The 23406-nt window shown below is 34.6% G+C and overlaps 1 protein-coding gene across 17 annotated transcripts in view; it reads right to left on the reverse strand.

Annotated features, from left to right (window-relative positions):
• Positions 1 to 23406, reverse strand: part of LOC117170335 (furin-like protease 1) — a 1188597-nt gene that overhangs the window by 414753 nt on the left and 750438 nt on the right. The window lies entirely within an intron of this gene.

Genomic DNA, 23406 nt, shown 5'->3' on the forward strand with positions numbered 1-23406 from the left:
GTCCCTAAAGTTCTCTCTAACTTCCTTTTTCCCTTCTCTTGTTTACAAACCCTATACTAGGTCAAGGAAGTTACGGCAGTGAAATTCGAGGCCTTTATTTTGATATTCGCAAGAATGTAATGCTCGTTCAAAGAAAATTGGACAATACTTGGTATAGAAAAAGGATAAAAAAAGAGCATATTTCTCTCATGATGCAACCAGGTGACGAGTACCTGCATCATTTTACTACATCCTTTAATCACGGATCTAGTATTCGTGAAAATATATGTAATTTTTTCGAGCAGACGCATGCAAACATAGAAAATCTTCCCCTTTTTGGTTTTGACGGAACGCTGATTAACACAGGAAGCGAAGGTGGAACTTTCCGGATATTATAAGTCACCTTAAAAAAACCTATGTCACCTAATATATGCAATTGATGGTGATCCTAGTGGACCGAACACGCTATCGGGTCAAATAGGTAGATAATTAGAAACTTGCAAACATTTTCCTATTGTCTACTTATACACCTTTTCTCGTTGATCTCAAATTGAAATTTCAATTTTTTGTCCACGGACACCAGCAGCCATGTAGTTTTGAAATCAAGTGCCAAGCGAGAATCAAGCATGCCCGAAAAGACTTGTGGAAAACCATTCGTTCAAAATCACACCTTAAACATGGCTATACGATGAAAATCTGGTAATTAAAAGAAGGCTATATTTTTCATTCTTTCAGCGAAGAAATCTCCTAAAAAAAGTAGGAAAATTTTTAATTCCCACCCTGTTGAACACAAAATGTGCAATGGTACGTATAAAATTGATGGCAGCGTCTAATCAGCTACTCTCTTTGGACGCAAGAGATAGAGCTATAAGAACATGTTTCCAACGTCAAACAATTTTACCAACTTATGAAACTAAATATCAATTCAAATTATGAGCCACCTTTATTTTAAAGGTAAGTCGACTTACAGGTTTCCTTGCATTATTATATTTTAAATGAATAGTTCATTAATTAAAAAGTACCCACAAAGGTAAAGTAACATTATCTAATAGGGATATCAGTTACAACATCGAAGGGCTCCTTTTACATCTCAGTAAAAATGAAAAAGAAGGTGTACAAGTTCCGAGTGTTAACTGTGGGCAGCCTAAAGATAACGGTAGGAAGAGCTCCTCATGAAAACGTAGCCATATTGATGTTAATCCTAGTGTGATAGCTGATACCAGTAGCAGGGAAAGAATACTTGCAAATGAAAGTTAAAACACAGGTAAAACTTACTAGATACCACAAAATGAACTCTAGACGAAACCTAGGTAAGGTGACCACCATAATGTTGTCCTGTAGTTTCAAATGAGACGGGATTAGTGTGTTTGTCTCCATTGGACTTAATTGAAATATTCTTCCGTAAGTAAAGTCTGGTGATACATGGATAAATCAAGCTCAGTGGTGACGTGCTTTGCTTTATGCTAGGGAATAATTAAATTATTTCCTACAATTTTAAATGATGTTTCTGTGAGATTGAAAAATCAGCCTGCTAGCATCCTTTTTAAATTGTAAACATTTTTTAATTCGTATTTACTTTACGTTTCTCTCAAGATACGCGTTTTTCCTAGGGCTAGTAAGGTTATTGGGGTTGACAACCTTCCTTAAAGTTTCGCGATTTTAGATCGAATAATTTTTTATTTAATACATAATTTTAATCCAAACCAAAGGTGCGTTATAATTTTTTTTCTGTTAAGTCGTTCCATAGAAAATAATAATTAAAAATTGAAGTCCACACCCTTATGTATCCCCTTATGTATCGATCCAATACTCTTGAAACTATGTTTTTTTTGAGCTCATAAATACCTACCCATTTACGACCCCGATCAAATCCCATCGAAATCCCTTTAGGCTCAACTATTCCTGCCCCCTAAATTACACCCTTATTCCCCAACCCCCTTCTGTTTATTATTTCGATTGTTGATATTTCATATTATTTCTTCTTACGTAAAATTCTGATTTAAGTTTTTTTCTACACCTTACTTTTAAGTTTAGAGTTTTAGTTTATGTGCCACCCCTTTCATTTTTGCTAAAGTAATATGCATCCTTTTGTTTATCTTTTACGAAGAATAGTTAATTTATTTATTTAAATTAGTTTTGTAACTTAGGCTTAAGAGAACTGAATAAATGAGGATGATAGCCATCACAAGATTTACATAGAGACTTATTTTAGAGTATTTCCCTTCGAAATGAAATTTATTATTTAGTATCTATTATCATAAAAGTATAAGGTAATTTATGTTTACCATGCTATAAGGTCCAGTCATGGAGCTCCGTGCAAGTAAGGTATTGCATATGTTCCCAGACTGAGGAACATTGAGTCTTTTCCGGCAAAATCTATAGCAGTAATTTTGATAATTTTTTTTTAACTCACCTTCGATTAAATACCTGTTCGGTCCTCACTTGGAGGGGGGTGTTGTGACGTTGAAAAATTATTGCAACGTTATCGCCGACTGCGAGATACTTCGAGGGACATCTTAGATACCCGGGACTATAGAGGACACTTAGAGAACCAGAGATGTACGACGATGTTCATTGTGTGGAACTTCAAAATATTCAAATTCCCCCGCCGAAACATGGACTACCAACTAACGCCTTGGCGAGTATGTCACCCCTCAAGAAGACTTTTGTTGAGATGCAGACTGGATTAAAGGAATATTGTAGGCTCTGAAGTTCATTACGACAAATTGCCTGCCGCCGCGCCAAATCTAGCAAATCAGCGCACGAGCGAGATTAAAACTTTCGAAGGGTTACCAAGGATCTTTTTTTAGGAGACGAGCATCGAAGTTTGGCTGTTTACGGGTAAGACTCAGTGTAATATTACGATTTAGTCCGGGAAACTAGTCCGACATGTGTTCATCCTTTCTTCTTCGCGTTGAGTTCGGACTCGTAGTTAAGAAATTATGGGGATTTTAGTTTCTTTTGTCAAGTATTTTTGATGACACCTGGACGGAACGTAATCCGGTGACTGGACTTACCTGTTAGTCGAAATTTTGTTGAGAATGATTTACATTGTTGAGTGATTTTTTTATAGTACCCTTGATTTACTGAAATGTAACATGTTGTTCGATTTTGTAATTTATTGATTTACTGGATAGGTATAATGATGCACGATATTACTTATTGGATTTAACGATTTGGTTAAATTTATAGCCCTTTTTGACGGAATTTCAACTACCCCTTTTGTTTGAATATGATCATTTCTCATTTTTGGATAAATTTACTGTCTTTTCCTTTTGGTTAAATCAAATACCCCTTTTTGATGGATTTAAACTACCCCTTTCTTTATATATGACCATCCCTTATTTTTGATAAATTTAATGCTTCTTACTTTTGGTTAAATCAATTACTCTTTCTGGTGAAATTTTTGCTCCTCCTTCGGTTTAAATATCCCTGAAAAATCCCTGAAATTTTTTGACGAATTTACTACCTCTTCCTTTGCTAAATCGATTACCTCTTTTGTTTGTAACTTGACAACCTCATCCTTGCCAATTATGGTTTCGCTCCCTTGACGAGATATGACTACCCCTCCCCCTTCTTAATTTGACTACCCTTTTAGATTTGTGGAAATATGACTAGACCCGTTTTCTCGTGTTGATTAACTCATTTTTGTAGAATATGACCAGCCCCCTTTTTCTGGAAATGATTAACCCTTTTTGACAGAATTTACTACCCCTTTTTTGAAGTTATTGTTACCCCCTTTTTCTTTGATTGAGAGAACCACTTCTAAAATTGTAAATACTCTTGAATTATTGATCAGGATTAACCACATTAAACATGACTACCCCTATAGTTCTTTTTAAACATTCGGTTACCCGTTTTTGTTTTCTCTTTTGAATTTCCCTTTTAGTTTTCGATTACGACAACCCCTATTCAATATGGCTACCCCTTTGTGTTTTTGTCCATCCATCTAGATATCACCACCCCTCAGAGTTTCGCTTACCCTCTGGTTACCCCTTTACTCTAATTTTTTCCTCCTTTCAGAGTACCCTTTTTAGCCGATCGTAAATTTGCACACTTATTTTAAGACCTCGACTTAGAGGTAACCTTCAATATTTATGATAAGAGGTTATGTCATTTTTTTGTAGTTTAATAATGTGAGCCTTATTCGAGTGTCGTGGAGTAACACCAACGGAAATAGTCTTAATCTATTATCGATTAGTTAGTTTAGGATATATACTGTATACTGTATCTAACGGAAATTTATATTTGATATTGGGATTTGTTGTCGAATTTTGCGGTTGTTGAATTTTCCTGCAGATTTTATCGCATTTTAAGATTTTTCTGTAGCATATTGGTATTTTGAATTTTTGATGTTTTTGAGTGGCTACGGAAAGCCTGGCGCCCAATATACTTATAGAGAATTTGTTCTTGAATATTAAGTTCCGGAAGATGCAGTACCAAAGGTAGATGTTGTGTGAACATAGATTCTCTAAAGTGTAGTCTTACTATAGTTAATTTCTTGTTCTTAAAATCATCTATCATCCAACCTGTAGATGTCTTAGCCATTGTTCCTCATTGTTATTTAGCAAATTATCCCTTTCAAGTCTTTTCCACAATTTTCCGGCTGCATTTGGCTTGATTTTTACCCTTTTATTTGTCACCGGGTTTGCTTTTCACTCTAAGTAATTATCAAATTGATTGGTATCCTGCTTATTGTGTCTTAGGCTTGCTGATTCATCCTCAGTTGACTTTTCAGTTGATTCCTCGGAGGAATCGCTCATTCTTCTTTCAGGTAATTTAATTTTTTACCTTGCTGTCGACTTTTTTATTACCAGTGATTGTGGACTTAGCTTTCTTGTACTTGGAGGTCTTTAATTCCCCCATGATGGGCGTGTCAAGTATTTTTATATTGGATAATTTATCCTCTAGTGTGATTCCTTTGCCCGCTATGTCTGTGTCTTCTAGAGCTCTACTGAGTACGCCTGAACTAGTAAACGGGAATAGTCTCGAAAGGCGGTTCGCAGCTTTATTCTCTTTACCTTTAACGCACTGTACTTCATACTTTTAATGTTCTTATCTGAGCCTCCATCTCTGCAGGCGTGAGCTTGGGTCTTTCACGCTAAGAAGCCAAATCAAGGCCTTGTGATCCGCCTGAATTGTAAACTTTTTCCCTATTAGGTATTGACGGAGTCGTTTGACCGCCCATACGATAGATAACAATTTCTTTTCACTAGTAATATAATTTTCTTCTTCCTTGTTTAAAGTTCTTGATATAAACAAACACGGGTGTCCGTTCTGTGATAGCACCACACCCAACGCAAGGTTGCGTGCTTTATGATGAGCACAAAGGTTTCCTTGAAGTTCGGGAATCGTAGTACTAGTGTTAAGCAAAAAGTGCTCTTTAGTTGTTCGAAAGTTTCAGTGCATTTGGGTGTCTAGTCGAATATGGTCTCTTTTTGGGTGAGCTCAGTCAGAGTTCTTGCTATACTAGAGAAGTTTTGAATAAATTTTCTATAGTATCCTGACAAGCCCAAGATAGACTGAATTTTCGCCACTGTGGTAGGTATTTTAGAGTTCATAACCTCTTGAGTTTTTAATGGATTGTTTGACTCCATCCGTGGTGAGCAGATGGCCTAAATACTCAAGTTCCAGTCGTAGGTATTCGCATTTTATTGGTTCTAATTTTAGTCCTAATGCTTTTATCCTTTCAAACACTTTGATCAAATTTTGTTTTTGCTCCTCTAGGGTTTATCCTATGATTACTATGTCGTCGATGTACACAAAGCAATTTTCTACCAATTAGACCAATAAAGGCTTTGTCCATCATTCTTTTGAATGTGGCTGATGCACGTTTTAGGCTGAAAGGCATAAGGTTGTATTCTTAGTGGCCTTGAGATGTTGCAAATGCAGTTTATTTTTTGGATGCCTCGTTCATTGGAATTTGGAGAAAACCTGCACTCATATCAAAAGCCGGGGAAAACTTCGCTTGTCCTAATTGGTCGAGAATATCATCAATAACAGATAAGGGATACGCATCTTGATCGGTATCCTTATTAATGTGTCTGTAATCAAATACCATTCTTAGTTTGTTTCTCTTTTTAGGGGCTACCCAAAGTGGAGTGTTAAATGAAGATTGGGATTGTCTCATGATTCCTTTATCTAGAAGTTCCTGTGTGTGCTCCAGGGTAAATTGTCTGGGGGATTCTGGTAACTTATCCGATCTCAGATTTTTAATCTTTCCTTTATTTAGCGTAATTTCGTGCTCTCTAAGTTGTGTACATGGTAATGGGTCTCCCGGTAGTGTAAAGACCTCATTATATGTTGTAACAATTCTGTTAATTTGTTGTCGACTTTAAGGTTCTATGTGGTTTAACTGCATAATTTTCTAAAGAACTAAAATTTTATGAGAGCGTGGAAGGTCTGTGGTACATTCAATCCCACCTTTAATGTGAGTCTCGTCTCGAGACTGTGTATTCAGGATTTTTTCGCAGTTTATTTCCTCTGGAGTTTTAAACGAAGTTGATTTGTAGTTATAAAATGGTACATATAATTCACCTCGATGAATAGAGTAAATGCCATCTGGGATATGTTTATCTCCTTCGATCCATACGTTTGAACTTGTATCCTAAATCGTACAGGGATAACTTGTTTTTGCCTAGTGTTAAGAATTTTGGCGTTACCGAGTATCTTTCATATTTCTTAAAAAGCGGTGATCCTATCATGCCAGATTCTAGTAGGAGAAATTCAACAGAAATAATATAAAAAAGGTGGGTTTTTCCGAAGTATGGAATGTATGCAGCTTCATATAAATCCTCATACGTGTAGTTCTCGTTGAAACACATTGCTCTCTCGGCATGTTGTTGAATTTTTTCCGACATTATAAAGTCTAGCAACAGATCTGATGGGCTGCACTGTTGCCTAATTCTCTGGACTTTCCTGATAAATTCCTTAACACCGGCGTAGTCCGTCTCTATGTCTCCCTTAAATCCCGCTTTACGTCCTATTGTAGCTATCTCTATGATTCGTTTTGAATTTTCGTCAACGAGGGCTTCTACATTTACTTTTCAAGACCTGCTTTCGAAAAGAATTTCTACAAAAATCTGTTCCGTAGTCAAGTGAGGTAAGGGGGTTGACACTGATTTCATTAATAGAACTATTCTCAGACATAGTTCCTTTGGGTGGGGGTCGACATCTTGTTGGCCGACGTAGAGTCGATAAATGGGGTATCATCCTCGGTCCGTTTCCTAATCCTCCGAAATGTTTGCGCGAAAAACTGCTGGAGTGCCAGTGTGATGTGCATGCGTATTTATCGTCGTTTGTTTCGAGTGTCGGTTGTGTGATCGCATTTGCGTATAATTGTGTTACTTTGGACTTTGTCCTTTATACTCTTTGTATATATACTATGGCTCACGTATGCTTGAGGCATGTACAACCCAAAGAGTGGGGATGTGGGGGTGAGATTAGATCGCTCGGAACAAGCGTGTCGTCTGTTTGAATGTTCACTATGGCGAACTGGTGGTAGCGTCGTTACATGTTCCTAACAAAAGATCAGGCATTTTTCATATGAGAATTTAAATTTATTTACATAATAACCACGCATTAATTTGAGTTTGACATATAGGATGTTGGCATTTATTTTACTTATATCATCCTTTTTTATTAACTAACAAAATGCCGGAACAAAATATGGATTTTTCTTGAATCCAAATTTCAGTGTAATCGTCCGAGAATTTGGAACCCAAGATCCACCAAGTAGATTTGATAATATGTGTAATCAAACCGGTATCTAACGATACCTCGATCTAATTCTACCCTTCGATTAGAAATCGAAGAAACAAAGGGTATAGAACAGTGTGAGGAGAAAATTTGTGAAAACGTTCAAAAGCAGTCTGATCAATGCGAATTATTATCTAAAATAAATAAGGAACACGTATCAGACGTAGATAGCCGCATCGAAAGTTTCTATAGAAGAACAGAGGATCTTCATATTATGAAAGAAGACTTCATTCTCAGCAATTTCAGTACACAAACAAGCCATTTCATTTATAAAAAAAAGTTGGAGCGTAAAGTGATCCCTTGCAGGAAAATTCCCTGGTCAAAAAATGTACCTGCCCCTAAATTTTTTGAAAAGGGTAGGGAAGGGCCAATGCAATTTTTAAGAGCCTTTAAAATATACGTTGGTGCTGTTGACGTTAGTAAAATGCACCAGCATTACGTTACTTTATTTTCCTTAGAGGGCATGGCCAGAGAGTGGTGTAATCCCGTGTCCACGGGCAATGATAATATTTGTACTTTTTAAAATAAATTGTCAAATATTTGGTTGGATGAAAATATCCAACATCATAAATGATCATCATAGATCAATAATCATCATAAATGACATAAATAAACTATCTTAACATTTTACAGAAGACATTAAAACAGCAATCTGTGCCCGAGGCATAAGAGATTTCAATGGGCTAATTAAGGTAATTAAGGCCTAATTGCGCGCCATTTTCAATAGGTCTAAAATAGAACTGCCATATTTTGTATTCATTTATTTTGAACTTTGAGGTTAAAGAAAAACGAGACGTGCTCGCTGGAACAAGGAAATATTTAGGTCGTTAAGCTAGCACCTCCACAATAAAATTTTTGAATTTTTCATAGCTCAGAATTTTGGGCTTTTTTTGGGATGCAATAAAAATTTTTGGGATCCTTTACTTTTTTAAAAAAATCAATTTTCTTGTGGAGGTGCCAGCTTACATTAACCCAGTACCTCCACTTCTTTAAATCACTAAATAATAAAAATTCAATTACACCAGAATTTTGGGCTTTTTTTTGGCTCTTAAAATCCGTCAAAAAATTGAAAATTTTCAGTTATTTATTAACGGGATATTTTTGGGCTTTTTTTGGGCTCCCAGAAAATACCCACTTCGATTTTTGGGCTCCAGCACTTACAGTAAAATATTAACCCCATTGTAATACGCAGACATGAAATAGTCAAAAAATAACTTTTATTAAATTTTAGAGCTTGAATAAAGTCTCTGATTTTTGAGCTCCTCGAAAATAAACGCTAGGCTTTTTGGGCTTCAAACCTTAACGTAAAAAATCAACCTCTCTCTAATACGTAAATACAACTTTGTCCGCAAATAAATTTTTCTAGAATTTTTCAATGGAAATACAGTCTCTGATTTTTGGGCTCCTCGAAAATACCCGATATGATTTTTGGGCTTCAACCCTTAACGTCAAAAATCAACCCCTCTCTTCCACGTAAATACAACTTTGTCTGCAAATAAATTTTTCTAGAATTTTTCAATGGAAATACAGTCTTTGATTTTTGGGCTCCTCAAAAATAAACGCTACGATTTTTGGGCTTCAACCCTTAAGTCAAAAATCAACCCACGTTGATACTACTTTGTCAAGAAATCAATTTTTCTAGAATTTTCTAATGGAAATAGAGTCTCTGATTTTTGGGCTCCTCGAAAATACCCAATATGATTTTTGGGCTTCAACCCTTAACGTCAAAAATCAACCTCTCTCTTCCACGTAAATACATATTTGTCTGCAAATAAATTTTTCTACAATTTTTCAATGGAAATACAGTCTCTGATTTTTGGGCTTCTCGAAAATACCCGATATGATTTTTAAGCTTCAACCCTTTACGTCGAAAATCAACCCCTCTACCACGTACATACAACTTTGTCAAAAAATTAATTTTTTTAGAATTTTTCAATGAAAATAGAGTCTGATTTTTGGGCTCCTCGAAAATAGACGCTACGATTTTTAGGCTTCAACCCTTAACGTCGAAAATCAACCCCTCTCTACCACATGGATATAACTTTGTAAAAAAATAAATTTTTCTACAATTATTCAATGGAAATAGAGTCTTTGAATTTTGGGCTCCTCGAAAATACACATCACGATTTTTGGGCTTCAACCTTTAACGTCAAAAATCAACCCCTCTCTACCACGGACATACGAATTTGTCAAAAAATAACTGTTTTCAGAGTTTTACAACAGGAATACAGTTTTTGATATTTAGGCTTTCCGAAAATACCGACTACTATCTTTGGGCTTCAACCCTTAAGATAAAAAATTAACCCCTCTCTATAACGTACATACGAATTTGTCAACAAATAATTTCTTTTTGAATGTTACAATGTCAATGGAGTCTTTGATTTTTTGGCTCCTCGAAAATACACACTACGATTTTTGGGAACCAACCTTTAACGTCAAGAATGAACCCTTCTCTGCCACGTGGATACACTGTAAAAAAGATTTGTGTAAAATTACAAAGTTTCGGAAAATTAAATATTGTATCATTGTAAATATCACACACTTCACCGTGTGATTTTACAAAAATATGTGAAATTACATCCTCGAGCGATGTAAATAAAAGGACCCTCGAACAGCAGTGTAATATTACACACTCGATGGAAATAAAATTACATTCCCTGAAATTTTTGATTTATAATTAATTTAAAATTTAGAATAATAAATCAAATAATATGTGAATACGAAAGCGTCTCTCGTGTTCGTTATTTATCGATGCCTTCATCCTTCAATTTTGGAGCATTTTTATTTCTAATGCGAGGAAATTGACAGCTTTGGTTAACTTTTTTGACAGCTTTTACACAACGTAGACCGAATCCGAGCTATCCCTATTTTGCCTTTTACATTTTCTGCTATTGTAACGGAAAAAATGCGGATATTCAAAACGTATATTTCATATTTTTTTACCGAATATTTAAACATCAAAAAAATATCCATAGTATCTTATGTGTTTTAGATAAGTGGTAACGTGTCTGGCTTCTGTTTCTTCAATCTCCATGAAATTGTACGAAGTTTGAGCTTTCGAGTATTTTCGAGGAGCCCAAAAATCAGAGACTGTATTTCTATTAAAAAATTCTAGAAAAATTCATTTGCAAACAAAGTTGTATCTGCGTGGAAGAGAGGGGTTGATTTTTTACGTTAAGGGTTGAAGCCCAAAAATCATATCGGGTATTTTCGAGGAGCCCAAAAATCAGAGACTGTATTTCCATTGAAAAATTCTAGAAAAATGTATTTGCAGACAAAGTTGTATTTACGTGGAAGAGAGTGGTTGATTTTTGACGTTAAGGATTGAAGCTAAAAATCGTATCGGGTATTTTCGAGGAGCCCAAAAATCAGAGACTCTATTACCATTAGAAAATTCTAGAAAAATTGATTTCTTGACAAAGTAGTATCAACGTGGGTTGATTTTTGACTTAAGGGTTGAAGCCCAAAAATCGTAGCGTGTATTTTTGAGGAGCCCAAAAATCAAAGACTGTATTTCCATTGAAAACTTCTAGAAAAATTTATTTGCAGACAAAGTTGTATTTACGTGGAAGGGAGGGGTTGATTTTTGACGTTAAGAGTTGATGCCCAAAAATCATATCGGGTATTTTCGAGGAGCCCAAAAATCAGAGACTGTATTTCCATTGAAAAATTCAAGAAAAATTTATTTGCAGACAAAGTTGTATCTACGTGGAAGAGAGGGGTTGATTTTTGACGTTAAGAGTTGAAGCCCAAAAATTATATCGGGTATTTTCGAGGAGCCCAAAAATCAGAGACTATATTTCCATTGAAAAATTCTAGAAAAATTTATTTGCAGACAAAGTTGTATATACGTGGAAGAGAGGGGTTGATTTCTGACCTTAAGGGTTGAAGCCCAAAAATCATATCGGGTATTTTCGAGAAGCCCAAAAATCAGAGACTGTATTTCCATTGAAAAATTCTGGAAAAATTGATTTGCAGACAAAATTGTATTTACGTGGAAGAGAGGGGTTGATTTTTGACGTTAAGGGTTGAAGCCCAAAAATCATATCGGGTATTTTCGAGGAGCCCAAAAATCAGAGACTGTATTTCCATTGAAAAATTCAAGAAAAATTTATTTGCGGACAAAGATGTATTTACGTAGTAGAGAGGGGTTGATTTTTGACGTTAAGGTTTGAAGCCCAAAAAGCGTAGCGTGTATTTTCGAGGAGCCCAAAAATCAAAGACTTTATTCAAGCTCTAAAATTTAATAAAAGTTATTTTTAGACTATTTCATATCTGCGTGTTACAATGGGGTTAATATTTTACTGTAAGTGTTGGAGCCCAAAAATCGAAGTGGGTATTTTCTGGGAGCCCAAAAAAAGCCCAAAAATATCCCGTTAATAAATAACTGCAAATTTTCAATTTTTTGAAGGGGGTTGATTTTGGAAGTTAAGGGTTGGTTTGGGGAAATTTTTTTTGCGGATTTTAAGAGCCCAAAAAAGCCCAAAATTCTGGTATAATTGAATTTTTATTATTTAGTGATTTAAAGAAGTGGAGGTGCTGGGTTAATGTAAGCTGGCACCTCCACAAGAAAATTGATTTTTTGAAAAAAGTAAAGGAGCCCAAAATTTTTTATTGCAGCCCAAAAAAAGCCAAAAATTTTGAGCTATGAAAAATTCAAAAATTCGATTGTGAGGTGCTAGCTTAATGTACCTCAAATATTTGATTATAATTCACTATGAATCTTATGTACATTTCGCCGTAAAAGTACAAAAATTAAAAAATTAAACCTCCAAGGTTTATTAATTTTATTATTTAAAATCAGAGTTACAGATTTTGTGATTATATTTTAGGAAAAATATCTGTCAAATGACCACCACGGTTTTCTTTGCACGTCACACCTGCGAAATTTTCACCAATTTCATAAAGAATTTTCATCATTTCAATACGTTGTTCTAGCGGGTACCGCTTCATTTTGTTAATCTCAAACTTTCGACTAATCGATCGCTAAATATGGCAGTTCAATCTTAGGCAGGTTAAGAATGGCGCGCCATTCAAAATACTAGCTCTTGTTGGAAAAGACTGTACATGAGCAAAAATCAAGATAGGAACCAAGGGGGCTGTATCTTAGTTGGATTATGGGAATTGTAACCAAGGGAGATATAACCAAATTACAATCCACCTCGAAATTATAATCCACCATTAGCCGATGAAGATATTAGAGAAAATTTTAATTCTAGAAAAATCCCATGTTCTTCTAATAATCATGCGAGTGAATAACCCCCGCATCCGTCACCAGAAAATCCAAACCAAAGAAACCCTTTTTATAATGGGAAAATGGTACGCAATTTAAATAAAAACGGGTTACACCTGAATCAGGGTACTTCTAGACCAAATGCTGGCGAAACTGAGTTCGAACTGAACTTTCTGATAGACCCGCAGGCCGTTTCCAAAATTTTTCGGTGGAATTATTGAAAGGTGCAAATGGCTCTACAAAAATTTAATTCATTGAAGATGAATCCGAAAATATTAGGGTAATAGTAGACCCTCAATTCCCAAATGATATATGCTATATTCAAGGCGTGGTTAAAAACTGGAATCATGGCAATGATGAAAAATCAAATATATTAACACAATTGAATCCAAAGAAATGAAAAATTTGTCGGTAGAAGCGATTGCGGAAAAGGTCGTGGCTATATATTCTAAGGGTTCGCGAAAGGTAAAGTTTTATAAAATTAATTTTTAGGCATAAGGAATCTTTAAACCAAAACGGGTTTAATCGATGCAGCATGAATTAAAAGTTAATGCTAATCAGCAATTCATTTGTCGATTTTATTCAGTATCTATGACCTTTCGTAAACGCATGAGAAATGAAACCAAGATCTTGATGAGAGCATACTAATTCGTAGTTCAAAAAGCTCATATAATAACACAATAGCTATTCTTAATGAGAAAAATGGCGATACTTGTCTTTTTTGGATGCGAGAAAATTAAACAAAATATTAATAGAAGACTATGGATGTTCCGATGTCAACGTTTCTCATGTTTTCTCGAATAATTTACTAATATGTGAGGATTTCAAATAGGTCAGGCTATCTCCCAACGGCGCTGCTAGATCTTAATCCCCGAAGGACAACATTATCTAGGATAGCTGCCTAGGACGTTTATCCAAAATAGAACATCTCAAAAACGCGACAGTCCAGTTCGTTTTTCTAGAGATACTTTTGAGAATGTCAACTCCCCTGACCAGTTTGAATTATCTCAGACTACATCTAGAAATATTAGAATTAGAACCAGCTGTTCCAAGAAAAGGATTTTAAAACAAAAATATAATTTCCTTCTCCGTTTAGATAATATATTTACACACATCTCTAATAGATTTGAGGGTATCGAAGACATACATAAATTCCCTCAATTAAAATGATTCAAACATTCTACTACGTACTGAATGCATTCAAAAATAATATAAGTAAATAATTCTGTAGTATTGATAAACAAATATTATAGAATACTTATAACATAGTTATAAAAGAAACAAAGGAGAATGTACCAAAAAGTACATACATAAATAAAGTATAAAAAACAGAGTAAAACAAATAATTAAAATTTTAACGCGATTTTGCCGTTAGGGGCCATCCATATACCACGTGGACACTTGGGGGGGGGGGGGGGGGGCAGAATTCCACGCTTGTCCACAATGGGGACGGGGGGGGGCTAGAATCCACGTGGATACACATTTCCCTAAATCTGTGAAAAATATACTGAAATGAGACAAGGTCTCATTTCAGTAGTCCCGGAGCTCGCGACAATTCTATGGGCGTCATTTTAGTACTCACTAAAATTTCAGATTCTTTTGTTTTCCCAGTCAATAGTTCGAAATTCGTTGACTAACTAACAGCTGTTGGTGCATATTGCAACAATTTATCGTTAAAGTGGTCAAAAATTCGTGTGAAAAAACGTCATTTCAGTACTCTTCAAACACCAGTGGAATGATTGTTTGAATGCTAAAAACGAACTGGAAGTTTGACTGGCAGCCCCTGAGTAGTGCCAAAGTTGACTGGCAGACTGCAAGCATATAAAAAATGACAGGATGAAAATTAGAACAGTGATTTTAGTACTCCTGAAACATATTAAGGATGATTCTTTAGGTGCTAAAAAGTAAGATAATAATTGATTGGACGTTCCTCAATGGTGTCAAATTCCACTGTCAGACTGTCTAGCAAGTCGAAAATTCAAGAGAAAAAAAGTTATTTTAGTACTCTTTAAACCCATTGAGGATGATTTTGTTGGTGCAAACAACTAACAAAGAATTTGACTGGCTGCTCCTGAGTAGTGCCAAAATTGACTGACATTTTAATCAGCAACCGAATGAAAGTTTGTTCCTTTTCATTAAAAAGAATTTTCATCTACACGGAGAAAAATGGATGCTCAAACGTAAAATCTAGATGTTCAGAGTTAACATATTATATGTTTAACTATAGGACAACAATCTAGATATTCGAAGTTAGCATCAGTAGATCTTAGAAAGTGAAATGTTACCCTCTAACATTCAAAATGTTAAACTGAAAAATCCGAGATATTACATGTATGGTTATGTCTAATTACGCCTGTAAATATTTGAGTTTACTTATTTATGGTCATTCAAGGAATTAATTGACAACATATTTGTGAATTTTAAATTAAACTTTAATGTTCGTACACGAACGAAAAACGGATAAAGGGTATAAAATGACGACCAAATGATGCATTCAGTCAAGTTGAGGTTATATTAAATATTTCTAATTCAAAATAAAAATGGGGATGAATAATCGGAGAACGAATAATCTGTAATCTGAATTGAATATTCTATCTATTTTAAGTTACTTAAACTCAAATTTGATCTCAAATTTATAAACTCTTTGTCAAATGTCTTGAGTCAATAAACCTTAAACATAAGATCGTTATTCTCTTCTTTAGACAGAAAAAATTCGTTATCCAATTTTATTTAAGGACATCTAATTTTTATTCTTTGGAAATGTTCCAAAATTGTAATATTCCATAATTTTCATATTGAATATCTATAGCTTTCAAATATAGTCATAAAATTAAAATGCGCCATGCGCATGCGCTCGAACGGGTTTAACATCTGCATGTGTTTCTGTTTAACATAAAAATATTTTTACGCCTCGCATCTCAAAAAGATGTTAAATGTTTGGCATAAATATCTGCGTATTAGGTGCTACAATCTTACCCTTTGAACATCTACATTTGAACATCCATTTTTCTCCGTGTATAGGACATCACTCTACAACTAATATGTATATCAAAAAAGAAACAACGTAAATCTCACTTTTTACGTAAATTCACAGATCTCAACAATGGGTTTCAAGAGTTCTAAAATGATGTTTCTTCACTCGAATTTTTGGCATGTTTAACATCCAGCCAGACAACTTTATCACCACTGAGAAGCTGCCAGTCAAAACTTCGGTTAGTGCTTAGCATTCAGAAAATCATTCTCAATGGGTTTCAATATTGCTAAAATGACCTTTCTTCTCTAGAATTTTTTGCATGTTTGACAGTCTTCCAGTCAACTTTGGCACCACTCAGGAGCTGCCACTCTAACTTCTTGGTAGTTTTTTGCATCTAAAAAATCATCCCCAATGGGTTTCAAGAGTACTAAAATGACCTTTCTTCTCTCGAATTTTTGGCATGTTTGACAGCCTGCCAGTCAACTTTGGCACCACTCAGGAGCTGCCACTCTAACTTCTTGGTAGTTGTTTGCACCTAAAAAATCATCCCCATTGGGTTTCAAGAGTACTAAATGACCTCTCTTGTCTCGAATTTTTGGCATGTTTGACAGCCTGCCAGTCAACTTTCGCACCACTCAGGAGCTGCCAGTCAAACTTCTTGGTAGTTATTTGCACCTAAAAATTCATCCCCAATGGGTTTCAAGAGTACTAAAATGACGTTTATTCTCTCAAATCTTCGGCATGTTTGACAGCCTTCCAGTCAACTTTGGTACCACTCAGGAGCTGCCAGTCAAACTTCTCGTTAGTTTTTAGCATCCAAACAATCATTCCCCTATGGGTTTTAAGAGTACTAAAATGACATTTCTTCTCTCGAATCTTGGGCATGTTTGAGAACCTGCCATTCAACTTTGGCACCACTCAGGAGCTGCCATTTAAACTTCTTGGTAGTTGTTTGCACCTAAAAAATCATCCCCAATGGGTTTCAAGAGTACTAAAATTACGTTCCTTCTCTCGAATTTTCGGCATGTTTGACAGCCTGCCAGTCAACTTTGACACCACTCAGGAGCTACCACTCAAGTAGTTGTTTGCACCTAAAAAATCATCCCCAACGGGTTTCAAGAGCACTAAAATTATGTTTCTTTTCTCGAATGTTTGGCATGTTTAACGATAAATTGTTGCAAAATGCACGAACAGCTGTTATCCAGTCAACTAATTTCGAACTGTTGATTAAAAAAAACAAAAGAATCTGAAATTTTAGTGAGATCTAAAATTTGGGTCAAAAATTGGTAAAAAGTTCTCCACGTGGTATATGGATGGCCCCTTAGCGGGTGCTTAGCCCCTTAGCGGGTGCTTAGAAAGTTGTTTTACGTTAAGAACATCCAAGAAAATTCAGACAACGATGACTGCTATGAATCAAATATTTTTTAAAATAAGTCCTTATAAATTTTGGTCGCAAACGAAAACTGGATCTTCCATAAAGGTTTTTCGAACCCTATTTGCGCTACAAAAACATCTATAGAAGATATTGTTTTCGTTTGATACAAAAGTTTATAGAAACCTTTTCTCTAAATATTTGATATATGGAAATTCACAAATAATAAAAAATTGTATTAGAAAAAAATGTTGCAAAATCAAATCTTTCATTTAAACGCCTACCTGCGCTTCAAAAACCTCTACAGAAGACCTAGTTTAACCCTGCTTGAAATGACGGATAGGATCCGATAGAGTCAGAAACAAAACCATATGAAGTTGCCGATAGCTTACTTTGGATTTTGATCTGTTCCTTTCTGCGTCTCTTTCGAATCGTAAAATCGTAAGCGAGAAAGTAGAGACTATATCCAGATTTTCATCCAGTTGACATATGGAAAATAGCATTTTTTCTGGCCCTATCCAGGACTTGTCGGAATTTATGTTAGAAAACTTTTCTCTTCTAAGTCCAAAAACTGTTTTCTATCTGGATCTATCCGGCTTTGAAGCGAATATTGAAAACAGAAAATTGAATTAATTGGCCGCTGATATCACACTCAGATCGGAGTGGTATTAAATCTTTAGTGTTATTTATCATTTTAATGGCGTATGCCGATTTTGATCATCTTTCTTGATAATAGCCGTATTAAAGATCAGTACTAATTTCAAAACGAATATTATCATTCCAGAATATTAAAATGAATTTTTTTCTGAATGTAAATTCATTTCCAGCTAGGGTAGCAACGAGATTCCGCCATTCTTTAGCAATTCCGTCTAAGCACGAATCTACTACGATATTAAAATCCTCCCTTCTAACGTCAATTGCTCTAATATATTTATGAAAATCGCTGAAAAACATCAGAGGTCTTTCTTTCCCTGATCCTGAAAATTCCAGTATCGGATAATTTTTAAGCCATGGGATTTTAATGTTTGTACCACTCATATGCCTACCAATTCTCTTTTCTAATAAATCTTGATGATCTTCAATATTTTGAAAATGCTTCCGATTGTTAATATTCGTAACAATAAATTCTGCCTGTTCCGTAATAACTTCTTCTGTTTTTTTGAGTGTACATATATTTTGTTCGACATGAATTATTTTTTCTTGTAAAATACTATCTTGTTGATCATAATTTTCTTTTTGCATTTCTACACGATCATCTATTCTTTTTACTAAGGAGGATCCAAAATACCCAATTGTTTTTTCCGTATCTACCTCAAGTTCACGACGCTTAATTTTTTCCCTTTTCGCTATTCGTAATAAAGTATTTTGTTATATTACTCATTTTCCTACGTCTTATTGTAATTTTTCAAGAAGTGGCCATTAATTGATCCATCTTTTCAATTTCAGAATCATAATCGCTTAGATCAGAATTGTTTTGCGCAATCTAATTATTTTTCGCCCCTAAATTATCTTGTACCTCAGAATCATTTTATGAATCTTTATTTTCGGAAACATTATCTAATTGGTCATTTTCAGTCTCGGCATTCTCAGGCGCAGGGCTAATTGGATCACGTGTATTTTTTATTTTCGTGTTCTGATTCTATATCAGAATTGTACGAAAATTATTCAAAAACATGCTCTTCATTAATATCCTGCATCATAGATTAAGAAAATCTAATGTTGCTGCTACCTTTTTTTGATCCTGTTTCACGGTCGTTTTCATCGTCCCCCATTTTGACCATTTAAAATTGTAATCAGTATCCAACAACAACAAAATAATTTAATTTTAAAAATAATTTATCTCGTCAGTTATTTTTATTTTGTTTTAGTTTCACACCCGGTGTATTTATATTATAAAATGAGCCAGTTATTTTCGATTTCATTTCGATGATGATAATTTAAGCATTTTTCGGATTCTTCATACTGTTTACAATTTTATCTCACCGCAAATTTAAATGAGATCTCGCGAATACAATATTTCACCTGTACGTCATCTAGACTCAAGCGATTTAGGGCTCTTTATTATACTGCCGAAATCAAATACGCCGAACTGACAGTAACACTTACGCAATCTTTCTACTTTAATTTCCTCGAGTGTCCCACCAGGCAGGTACCAGTTGTAACATTATTATCCTTCGCTAATCGGGGATTGACTTTGTGTTTATTTATATTCTCAATTTGATTACTGCACTTGGTTGATTTTAATAAGAGATCTTACATATACCCAAAATTGTTTTAATTTTTGGTAATAGTTCTGCTGCATTTTAAACTTATCTCGATGATATTTTTTTGGATCTAGAGATTCGTTCAATTTTCGTTTACTCTGTCCTTTCCAGTAAATTGCAACCAACAAAATGCATTGATTCCCATACTAGTAGGACATTAAAACTAGCCCTAAACATTTTACAATTAAACTAAAGCATTATTTTTATAACAAGAAAATAAGTGAAGCTTATGTTTAGACTAAAATTTCCTACTGAAATTTTAAATCGTTATAAAAAAATCATAGATTGTGGATTCACAAGAGGGGGAGATGATTGCGTGATTAAGCGATAGATCTCTCTCATAAAATCTATTTGAGATTATTTGACATAATTTAAATGTTTTTTCACAGGTTTCCTCGCACCACAAGGTCCCCATATATAAATAAGGTGCAATGTCGTTACGAGAAAAAACAATTTTATTTTTTTTAAATTTGGCTTTTTATTCATGAGCTTTAACTCTATTCGCACAGCGAGGTGTTAACACTTAAGTTAAGTGCAAAGTCGTTAAAAGAAAGTATAATTTAATTTTATTTAAATTTGGCTTTTTATTAATGAGCCTAAACTTTATTCGCACAACGAGGTCTTTAAATCTAAGTTAAGTGCAAATTCGTTACGAGAGGGTACAATCTTATTTCATTTAAATTTGACTTTTTATTAATGCGCCTAAACTTTTTTCGCACAACGAGGTCTTAACATTTAAGTTAATTGCAAAGTCGTTACGAGAGGGTACAATTTTATTGTATTTAAATTTGACTTGTTATTAATGAGCCTAAGCTTAATTCGCACAATGAGATCTTAACATTTAAGTTAAGTGCAAAGTCGTTACGAGAAAGTTCAATTTTATTGTATTTAAATTTAGCTTTTCATTCATGAGCTTTAACTTTATTCGCACAACGAAATGTTAACATTTAAGTTAAGTGCAAAGTCGTTACAAGAAAATACAATTTTATTTTATTTAAATTTTGCTTTTTAATAATGACACTAAACTGTATTCGCACAGCGAGTTCTTAACATGCTAGTTAAGTGCAAAGTCGTTACGAGAAAGTACACTTTTATTTAATTTAAATTTGGCTTTTTACTAATGACCCTAAAATTTATTCGCACAACGAGGTCTTAACAATTAAGATAAGTGCAATGTCGTTACGAGAGAGTACAATTATATTTCCTTTAAATTTGGCGTTTTATTAATAAGCCTAAACTTTACTCGCACCACGAGGTCTTAAAATTTAAGTTAAGTGCAAGGTCGTTACGAGGTCTTTTCTGGTTCCATTTTTATAAAAATCCAAAGTAAAATACCCATGTAAATGTCAATAGCTAGTGCAACCATTCACAACGAGGTTTCTTTATCACGAGATAAAGTGCAAATTCATTACAATAAAGTTGCGAACACTAATTTTTTAATTTATTTAAAATCGCCACACTAAAATGCAAACATGCACAACGCGGTCTCCACATAAACGTCGAGTGCAAAGTCGTTACAATAATGTATACAATAATTTAAGAAAAAACTGAATTCCCAAAAACCTACGTCTAACTATCCGAGTGCTCATGAATTTGGATAGTTTACTGAACGGAATTTTATGCTTTGAGTAGGAGAATCCGTTGTGAGCAGCGTTCTTTTTTAATAAAGCTTATTGAATTAAAATTCTGTCTCCAATGACAGGTAGATTCAGGAGAGAAGCTTATTGAATTAAAATTCTGTCTCCAATGACAGGTAGAACCAGGAGAGATTCACTCCTCGTAGACCCTCGAGTAAGAAGTCCTGGTAATTAAAGAGAACTGTTACCGGTATCGCAATCAATTTATAAAGTGCATTGGCCCACGCTGTCCCCACTCATTAGCAAATAGCGCGCGCAATCAATCGTATGATCAAATGATTTCGTGAATCATGCTTCAGCTCTACCTGGCTATCCACTTTTAATTCATGAGCACATCAAGATAAATATTCGCCCATATCTCTATTATTAAATTCCAATCATGAAAATAGAATATGTAAGGTGCCTTATTGGTGAATTGTGTACTTAACATGTATACAAAATACAGATTATATAACAATAAGTTAAAAAATAACTTATATCTTCGTTAAAAAATCCGGTAAGAGCCCGATAAGATGCCGCATTGGAAATTATGGGTCACGGAATTATTTGCACATTTTCAGATGGAACCGAATACAAAAAGGTACACAATTACCGTGTAACACTTTCAAAAAATACTAATCAGATATATTAGGAATATCGTATCTAGTCGTGCAGGTTCTCCTGATGAAAACGTGAAACATGAAGAAAATTTTCATAAATGGAAATTATTCTTAAAAAATTGTTGTTACTTTTTTCATTATTAAAGATTATTTTTACTTTTGATAAAAAATGTACAACTTCAAAAAATATGAAAAAAATATTACGAATAATGTATATAGCCGAGTAGGTTTTCTGGATGAAAACTTGAAAGGTGAAGAAAATTTCCATAAATGAAAATTATTCATAGAAGCTTTACATTCCCTTTGCCCTAATTAAAAATTATTTTTGCTTTCAATAAAGATGCACAACTTTCAAAAAATATAAATAAAAGATATTAGAAATATTGTATCTAGTCGCCTAGGTTTCCTGGATGCATGTACAAAAAATTCGGATCTTACAAGGTTAAAGGAAATAATACTTTGGTTAAAAAAGTAGATTATTATACTGTCGCTCGGATATGTGAACCATATTATATTTATTAAAAGATACATTTAAATCATTCGGCTTATCCATCTTTTTCAAGTTAAACAAAAATGATTTTATATTAATCTTCGCATGAAGTGATCAGAATAACTGTTGAAAGTATTTAAAAAATCGAATGAATCGAACAAAACAGCTAGAAGTCTTTCACGGAGAATCAGTGGTATTTCACTGGTTCACTTAGTGGAATTCCGCACTGGTTTTTAATCAGCGCGGATCATTGATTACTGTGTGCCAGTTGTTATCTGTTCATACGCATAGTCGTCCGGCAACTTGTCAGGTATGTCACATATCATAACAGTTCGGTGCTAATCTTTGCAGAATTGTCTTTTAATGTCCGCACTTTAATCTTACAACAACAAATGAGAGCCGGGCCGCAAAACAATAGGATATAATACATCAGCGATGTGCTCAGGATTTTTTCCGGGGGGTGGGGCTATTTTTTCGGAGGGGACTTCGGGTTTATGTATAGGCAAAGAAAGGGGGAAAAGTGAATTGAATAATAAAAATACTTAGTTTCGGAAAGGGCAGCCCCTGAAGCCTCCCCTGGCTACGCAGCTGTAATACATCGCGTCTATATGTAAGGAGACTCGTAATCACCATTACGGCAATGTATAGCGTCGCTTTAAGAACAATCCAAATGGCCAAGGGCCAGCCCCACTTCCAAGCGAAAGAAATTCTATCCACAGCATCCAGGTTAATTTCCTTAAGTTACTTAACCTAGAAATATACACAAAATGATGCATTTCATAAAGTTATCAGGTCCCAGAACCATGAGAATTATATTTACAAAGTTCCATTCCGTGAATATAATTAATGCGGTGTGAAATTTGTGATGATTCAATGCTTAATTTACTTACATCATTGGATTTTGACTTTGTGATGACACTTAACATGTTTCTACGACGTTCATGACACTAAAATTTCCTGTCGCATATTTTTGGTGCGGGCAATCTGAAAATATAAAAATTTACTGCAAATTTAAATTTAGCGTGTAAAATGTCACTAGAAAGAACCCAGAAACTCCTTAAAACGAAGTCAAGGTAAGTTACCTGAAGTTCTTAAGGGAA

The sequence above is a fragment of the Belonocnema kinseyi genome, chromosome 3 (genome assembly GCF_010883055.1).
Source record: "Belonocnema kinseyi isolate 2016_QV_RU_SX_M_011 chromosome 3, B_treatae_v1, whole genome shotgun sequence".
NCBI classification, from domain to species: Eukaryota; Metazoa; Arthropoda; class Insecta; order Hymenoptera; family Cynipidae; genus Belonocnema; species Belonocnema kinseyi.